Genomic DNA, 9,028 nt, shown 5'->3' on the forward strand with positions numbered 1-9,028 from the left:
ATGTTTGCAGTTCGTTACCTTAAAAAAAAAAAACTTCTTGTTTTATGTGATTGAATATTCTTTTACCGCTTCCCCCTTGCAGTTCTGGGGATTGAACCTGGGGCTTCATGCATGCTAGCAAGTGCTCTACCACTGAACTGGGCCCCTATGCCTTATATATTGCTTACAATATGCTTATTGTATATCTGTACCATACATAGGGTGTGGAAGCAATTGTTTTGTAGCCAGAGAGCATTTTACTGTACACTATGCCAGATACTGGATTCAGAACTTTATAGATAAATCATTTTACCTTCGTAACAATCTAGTGAAATAAATGCTGTTACGCTAATTTTGAACACCATGCTGCAGAGACTTGCAGAAATTCTACTCCCAGTAAGTAGCAAATCTGTTTTTTGTTTTGTTGTTGTTGTTGTTCTGTGTGTGTGTTTGAGAGAGCATTTCTCTGTGTAACAACCTTGGCTATCCTGGAACTCACTTTGTGGACTGTAACATGAGGGCCGGCTTGTTGGGGTATCTGTTCCCACCCGGTACCCCACAACCAGCAAGTCCCAGAGAAAATCAATCACACAGAGATCTCTATAAGTTATAAAGCTGATTGGCCCATTAGGTCAGGCTACTTATTAGCTCTTATAACTTATGTTACCCCATTATCCTTATCTATGTTAGCCATATGGCTTGGTACCTTTTTCAGTTGTCAGCTTACATGTTGCTGCTTCGGTGGTCTGCGCAGGAGTGGCAGAGGAAACTTCCTGCTTTCCAGAATGCTCTTGTTCTCATTGCATCACCTCTACTTCCTGTCTGGTATTCCCGCCTATACTTCCTGCCTGGCCAATCAGCGTTTTATTAAAATACATGATTGACAGAATACAGATAATTCTTCCGCACCAGTGGACAAGGCTGACCTTGAACTCACAGAGATCCGTCTGCCTCTATCTCTTGAGTGCTGGGATTGAAGGCGGGAGCCACCAGGCTCAGCTCAGTCAGAAATCTGGTTTCTGACCCATGCAATCCTGCTCCAGGATCTCTTGCATCGCTCTTTATACTTACTCATATTTATTCTTCGGTTTTTACTTATTTTCCTGTCTATAAAATTACGTTAATTTTAAAGTACTTTGGGTCAAATCCAGGGCCTCATTTGTGCTAGGCAAACATCCCACCACTGAGCTTAATACCCAGATCAAGAAAGTCTTGGCAAGGTGGTGGCACACACCGTTAATCCCAGCACTCGGGAGGCAGAGGCAGGCGAATCTCTGTGAGTTCGAGGCCAGCTTGGTCTACAAGAGCTAGTTCCAGGACAGGCTCCAAAGCTACAAAGAAACCCTGTCTTGAAAAACAAAACAAACAAACAAACAAAAAAGTCTTGAAACATACTGTCAGTGTGCTTTTTCTCCCTCATGTGTATGTGAGTGTTCCCGTGTGTGTGAACACACAGGCGTGGGATGCAGGTGCACATGCATGTGGCGGCCTGAGGTTGATGTTGGGAGTCTTCATTGGTGTTCTCCATATTTTTCACGGTGGTGGGTCTCTCAGTTGAACCCAGGGCTTAGGAAGCAGTTAGTCTGGCTAACCAACTAGCTCTGGTGATCCGCTGTCTCCACCTTCCAATTGCTGGCACTAAGGGTGGGCCCCCGAGCCAACCCAGCGTTTACAAGTGCTTTAATCACTCAAGCCATCTCCCCAGCACCCAGTTTGTTTGTTTGATTTTTAAAATGTGACACAGCTGGATGTGGTGGCTCCTACCTGTAATCCCAACACTCAGGAACTGGGCAGTAAGTATGTGTGCTTCAAATTCGATCTGCCTAAGAGTACATAGGGAATTATAGTGAATTCCAAGCAGCCTGGGCTACAGAGGGAGACCTTGTCTATGAGAGAGAGAGAGAGAGAGAGAGAGAGAGAATATAATATAATTCAAATTTAAAAGGTGGGGCAAACCTATGCTCCCAGCACACACACACACACACACACACACACACACACACACACACACACAAACAGCATTCTTAGTAACAAGAGTAAAACTTGTATAAATATTTTTGAATTTGATAAGTAAAAAAATATACATCATCTTAACTGGGATATATTTCATGCTAAGGATGAGTGTTTTCATGTGTGTAGTTACTATTTGTAGAGAACTGAAGCCTTTCAACTGGATCTGAAGTTGGTATATTGAACTATACCTTGTATTTTATAGCATGCTCCTTTTCTAAGTACTCTACTGTCTTTAATCCCTCTGGAGCCTCATGCTAGCTCTACGGAGGGGAAAGAGCCTCTGCTTACACAATGAGCCTACAGTTTTCCACCAAGTGAGGCACTCTGTTTGCTCAGTGGCTAAGAAGCTTTGAACTTAGGGCAGTGTGGCCTGGAATTCTATCCTGGTTGCTTCCTGGACAAGTTATTCAACTCTGGACAACCTCATATTTCTTCAGTCATTAAGTGGGGGTGGGGTTATGACCCCATGGGCTTGTTGGGAATCACAGTATAAGTCCTTGGCAGATGCTAACTATATTACGCCTTAAGTCCTACCATGGTTAGATCTGATAATAATGTTGTGGCAGAACTCCAATAATTCATAATTATCTGCCAACTCCTGGCCCTTTTGATTTTCAAGCAGTTTATCAAGTTGAGCAGAAAGAAGAGGTTGAGGATGAGGGCTCTGAGTATGAAGGCGTAAGTCACAAACAATCCCACACCAGTTTGGAATTGTGATTAATAGAATGGTTATTTATTCAAAGGGGGAAAAACTTACAGATTACCGTTCCAGACAACAGCCCCTCTGTGCGAACAGGAAAGGAGTCTAGGAGCCGGAAGCGGAGCCGGAAGCCAGAGAGAGAGAGTGGAGGACAGCCACTGCTTTTTTAAAGGGAGAGAGACCACGCCCCAATGGGCTGGTATCTGAGCGGCTATTGGCTGAAGGAGTGGAAGGAGCTCCAATAGCATGAGTACTTCATAGTACTGTTAGCCCCATGAAAAGTCATTTGGTAGTCAGAGCTGTCGATGAGAAATATTGAATAAAGATCCAGACCTTGGATTTAGTAATGTTTCAACAAAAAGTCATCAACTATTTAAATGTAAGGCATAGAGGGGGGAGATGATGGCTCAGTCAATAATGTGTTGACTGTTCAAGCAAGCCTATATAACCCCAGTGCTGAGGAGCCAGAGATGGGGGAGAAGGGGTGTCTGGAGCTCTCTGGCCAGCCAGTCTAGTTAGTTCAATCAGCGAACTCTGAGTTCAGTGAGGGATCCTGTCTCAAGAAATACGGTGGAGAGGGCTGGAGGCCAAGAGCACTGACTGCTCTTCCAGAGGTCCTGAGTTCAATTCCCAGCAACCACATGGTGGCTCACAGCCATCTATAATGAGATCTGGCGCCCTCTTCTGTCATGCAAGCATACATGGAAGGAATGTTGTATACATAAATAAATCTTTAAAAAAAATAAAAGAAGGTGGAGAGTGATCTATGTTGACTTCTGGCATATGTGTGCATATACCCGCACACACCATACATGTATACCCATAAATACGCACAGAGAGAAAATAAAACAATAAAATTAAATTAAAAGGTAAGAATAAGTGCATAACCAAGTACTTTTTTCTGTTTTCCCTGCTAAGTCTTGCCTTCCGTTTTGGACTAAAGGACAGGGCAGGCTTTAAGAAGCAGATAACCCACGTGACATTTCCTTGCATATGAAGCAGAACTCAACACAAGACCTTAGCACTCCTAAGAATGAAGGGGAGCACCAGTGAGGCAGGGAGGGAAGACCATGAGGGGAGGGAGTAAGGAAGGAGTTACTATGCCCATCTGTCCCACTTGGCAGTGTTGGATGGTGGTGCCTGGAGTTATTTTATTTGCTTGTTTTCGGTACGCCTGTCTGGCTAAGCCACCCATTTGTAGTGCGTTCTAGCTTCCCAGAAGTGCTTGCGTCCCCTCAGACGGAATTAAAGAGGTGCCAACGAGAATTTCTCAAATATCCTTTCATTAATTATTGACCATATGCCAAGCATTATTTTAGGAAATGAGCAGAAAGTGAATCTAGGAGCTAGAAATTCAATGTTTCTCAGACTTTGACACACATTTGAATTGCACGCGGATCTTACAAAAGTGCCGTCCACTCTGATTCTGTTCATTTAGGGTGGGGCCGAACCCCATGTTCTGATAAGTTCGCAGGGGTGCTATTCTGCTGGCCCATGGTGCACCCTAGAAAGAGCAGGTGCTGGAGGAAGGGAAAGCCCCAGATTTTCCCTTTTTTCTCCTAGCTTTGCCTACCAGGGTGGGGTGTTGCTCAGTCTGTTGATCAGATTTCAGGAAATGAATTGGTCCACATTTATAAAAGCAGAAACATCAGCCCCCTACATAGTTTAGCTCTTTCTTCTACTTCATTTGGCTGGTATAGGTAAATCGAGTCAGGACCTCCTTTTGGGGTCTGGCTATCTTGCTTTCTCCTCCTCAGGTGCACAATCACCCATATGTTTTATTGCTTGCATTTCTCACCAAAAATGAAGCCATCTTGGTGCCTCGCTCAAGAGGGAAAGCCCCTTGGAAGCCATTGATGTAGGCTGCTGGCCCTAAAAAGAGAATCCCAAACTAACAAATTCGGCATTTACTTAGATGCATGTAAAGTGGTGTTCTGATTTCTCCTCCATAGGTGTCCAGTGATCATGGACCTTCAATCTGCTAGTATCAGACCTTCACCTTTCATCCAGAACAGGCAGGCCATGAGCACACCCCTCAGAATCCCGTGGGTGGTCACACCACTCATGGCAAAACTCATTACAGCTGAGGCAGGCATGGGAGGGGAAGTACTTGGAGGGAAAGAACCATGGTAGCATGCTGCTCCCGCTCTGTACATGCGGCTCCCGCTCCGTACGAGTTTCAGCTCTGTATCATCTCTGGGTCTTGATATTGATTCTGCTTCTTGGAGTCTCTGACTCTTTCGTTGTCCACTGATCTTCGTGTTGTAATAAGGAGAGGCGGCCTGTGTCCAGTCACCCGGCTAGCTTTACCCAAAATAATTACACGGAAACTGTATTCTTTTAAACACTGCTTGGCCCATTAGTTTCAGCCTCTTATTTGCTAACTCTCACATCTTGATTAACCCATTTCTATTAATCTGTGTAGCATCACGAGGTGGTGGCTTACTAGGAAAGGTCTTAACCTGCGTCCACCTTGGAGAGGAGAGCTACAGGGCCTGCCTCATTACCTTCTTCCTCCCAGCATTCTGTTCTGTCTACTCCACCCAACTATGTTCTGACCTAGCAGGCCAAGCAGTTTCTTTATTAATTATCCAATGAAAGCAACAGAAATACAGAAGACCCACCTACATCATCTTCAAAGCCTCTTCCTTTTGCAGACTCATCCTGGAGTGGGCACACCTCCTAAGGCTATGGCTGGTTCTTTGTGGTCTCTTCCTTCAGTTCTGCTTCTTGAGCAGACACAAGACAGATATTTGAACCTTGTTCATTCAAATTGAAGCTTTTCAGGGTTTGATCACATGCCGACCAAACCAAAGCTATTTTGAGGATGCTCTGCTAATTGCCCCGAACTTCACAATTTACCTGAGAAGAATGATAGCATCTCCACCATCTGTTTTCATCCATATGTAAGACATAAGTCATTACATTCCATTTTCAGCATGGGGTGCGTGTGATGATCATCAGAGGATCACAGAGGAGCAGGAGACACTGGGCCCCTGTCTTCCCTGGTTAGCAGCTGGCACCTGCCCTATCTGCTCATCCCAGGGCTGAGCAGTTTCAGAGTCTGCCACATGACTCAGCCCCTGTATTGAAAAATGAAGGAGTCTCAAGCCCCAGGATATTATATATTAGATGAAGCCTTGCTTCCTGAACCAATAGGATGGGGGAGTCTGGAGAAGGAGAAATCCTAAACCCAAAGAAGCCCATACCTCCGTGAAGAGATTAGCCAATCAGGAATTCAGGAGGCAGAGAAATGCGGTTAGGAATAGAAAAACAACTGTTAAAGCCAAATTGACGCGCCAGATATTTTCACCTTTTAGCCAGACTGAGGCCCAGAGTCTGAAGAACTGAAAATAAACCTGTCTTCTATTCAGTGCTCTGAGTTCCCGGGACTCTTATTATGAAGCAATCAACATTGTTTCTCAGAATAATCTTCAAATATTCTACTATAGAAAATGTGGGCGGTGGTGGTGCACGCCTTTAATCCCAGCACTAGGGAGGCAGAGGCAGGCGGATCTCTGTTAGTTCGAGGCCAGCCTGGTTTACAAGAGCTAGTTCCAGAACAGCTAGGGCTGTTACACACAGAAACCCTGTCTCGAAAAAAAAAAAAAGTGAAGTTTTTAAATTATTAAATTCTTTCATATCTAGACGTAGTTAGTGTACATTTCATATTTTAATTCATGTTACTTTCTCCCCTCTTCAGACTAATAACATATCTCCCTATAATTTCATAATTACTTCACCAAACTGTGTTTCGAAAAGTAAGATCCCTCAGCCCTCCCTCCTCTCTCCTAGCCACCCAATCCACTTCCCAGCCTCCTTGTCTCCATTGTCAATTATGCTCCCTCTTGGGGGCCTTGATATTCATTACTTAGACCTGCTAACAACTGTCCTTAGGAGACTCTTACTTCCCCTCTGCTGTGAGTCTGGGAGAACTGTCAATCAGTGGTACCCTCTCACTGCCTGCACCCACCCCATCCTCATTGCTGGCCCCTATTCTAGATAGAGCCAGTACCATTACTTACTTCCTCTTCCTGTAGTTCAGGGAGGGCACACAGGTAAGGAAATCCCCCAAGCCTTAGGTGCTGAGAGGAAGCTCACTTTCCGTTTGGAATACTGTAGGGGAGACTTCCGGGCTGAGGACTCCTCTCGCTTAGCCGCCTGAGCAATGAGGAGAAGAAGCAAAGAGGGGGGTGAGAGGCAGAGCTCGAGGGATATCCGTTAGGTGCTAAACTCCAACTGTTTGGAATGCTGTATCCACCCATGGGCTTCTCGGGTAAGCAAACCAATGCATTTACACTTAAGTTAGTTGGAGTTGTTACTTCCGACACAGAAATATTGCTTGGGGGACGGTCCTGGATGTGCAAGCTCGCTTCCACTTTGAACATGTTCCAGCCCTGTATCAGACACGTGTCTTGCTGCTGTGATAAATACTATTTTAAGATACTGTGCCTTCCAGGAGATTTTTGATGACTCAATGCTACAAGATCAGATGCAATGATTCTGTAAAGGTAAATGGCAGACCAATGTAGTGCTAATTGGAACTTTTTACTTGCAGATCCTATACTGGCAGCACCCTGTTTGGTCTACACTGTTTGCATGTCAGCTCCTGTGTAGATTCCTTTTATTCTTTCATTTTTCGCAACTTTATGTGAAACTCTGACACTAAACCAACAGTGCCCACTAGGTTTTCTAAACCACATGCACAGCACAGATACACAACACACAGACATGCACACACACACACACACACACACACAAATACATGCCTTTGTTTTCCCTACGGAAGCGCTAGAAGGTCGGAGCAGTTGTCTGTAGCCATATGGCACACTGCCTCCAAATTAGGCTTAAAATTATTGTTTATTATTTTGTAGCAACCCACAGTTTCTGTAGGAGATTTTTATTTAGATAGTTTTGGTTAAACTTTTTTTTTCATTTTGTGTTTTGCCGTGCGGGAGAGTGAACCTGAGGTCTCATATATGCTAGACAAGTGTTCTTGCATTGAACTGCATCCCCAGCCTAAGGTCCTTGTAAGGAGCCCCAGGTGACTTTCTGCCTGGGACTGAAGTTGTCTCAAGTTGTCCTCTGCTGGAGAAAATTCTGGCCCAAGTTTTGTACCCCACCCCCCACTGACCTTAAACCTAACATATTGGTACCTCACCGTGGGTTCTTGGGTGTCTTGGTGTCTTTCCCTGTTCTATGACAAAGTGTGTATCTTAGTTAGGGTTTCTATTGTTGTGAAGAGACACCATAGGCATGGCAAGTCTTATGAAGGAAAACATTTAACTGGGGCCGGCTTACGGTTCAGAGGTTTCGTCCATTGTCATCATGGCAGGAAGTATGACAGCGAGCAGGTAGACATGGTGCTGGAAAAGGAGATGAAAATTCTACATCTGGATCCACAGGCAGGAGAGAGAGCGAAAGCGAGAGAGAGAGAGAGAGAGAGAGAGAGAGAGAGAGAGAGAGAGAGAGAGGACTCAGGGCCTGGCTTGAGCATTTGAAACCTCAAAGCAGTGATACACTTCCTCCAACAAGGTCACACCTATTCCAACAAGTCCACACCTCTTAATATTGTCACTTCCTATGAGCCTATGGGGACTATTTCCAAACCACCACAGTACCCCAAAAAAGTAACTTAAGAAATAATTTTTGGGGGTACACAATCCAGTTTATAGTCCATTACATCACTGTGACCTAGGCTAGCCTGGAACTCTCATGGCTGAAACCTCTACTTCACCAGTGTTAGGATTAAAACCATGAGCTATCACACTGGCCTCTAGATTGACTTTACTTTTGAACTGTCCTGATTCCAGGATTAAATCCTACCTGGTTGTGGTGTATAATCTTTTAAATGTGCTGCGGGATTCCAACTGCTACCATCTTATTGAATAAATTGGCAAGACTCTTCATCCTTGCTATCAGGCTGTGGTCTTCTGGTGAGTGACAGGGTAGCAGTAACCTCACAGGGTGATCTTGAGTTGTCCCTACCTTTCAGAAGACTGGTCACCCCTTACGTGTCTATTGGGGTTCTTTATCAAAACCATCTGGTCTTGATGGTGTCTTTTACATGATTGGTCTTTCTGTTTTCACTGATTGGAGAGTCAGTGTTAATACAGTGCAAGCTTCCAGGATCTACCAGCTTTGCTAGCCATGCGATCCGTGGACATGGGATTGTTGATAGCATTAGAAGCTTTCTCATTTCTGTGGCATTCACGTCCGACTGACATAAACAACGTAGCACAGGATTTATTTGGTTCACGGTTTCGGAGCTTTTGGTCTGTGGTCCTTCACTCCCCTGACCCTCGTCTGTGGTGCAAGGGCACACGTGGCAGTGGA

The sequence above is a fragment of the Myodes glareolus genome, chromosome 11 (genome assembly GCF_982192425.1).
Source record: "Myodes glareolus chromosome 11, mMyoGla1.1, whole genome shotgun sequence".
NCBI lineage: Eukaryota > Metazoa > Chordata > Mammalia > Rodentia > Cricetidae > Myodes > Myodes glareolus.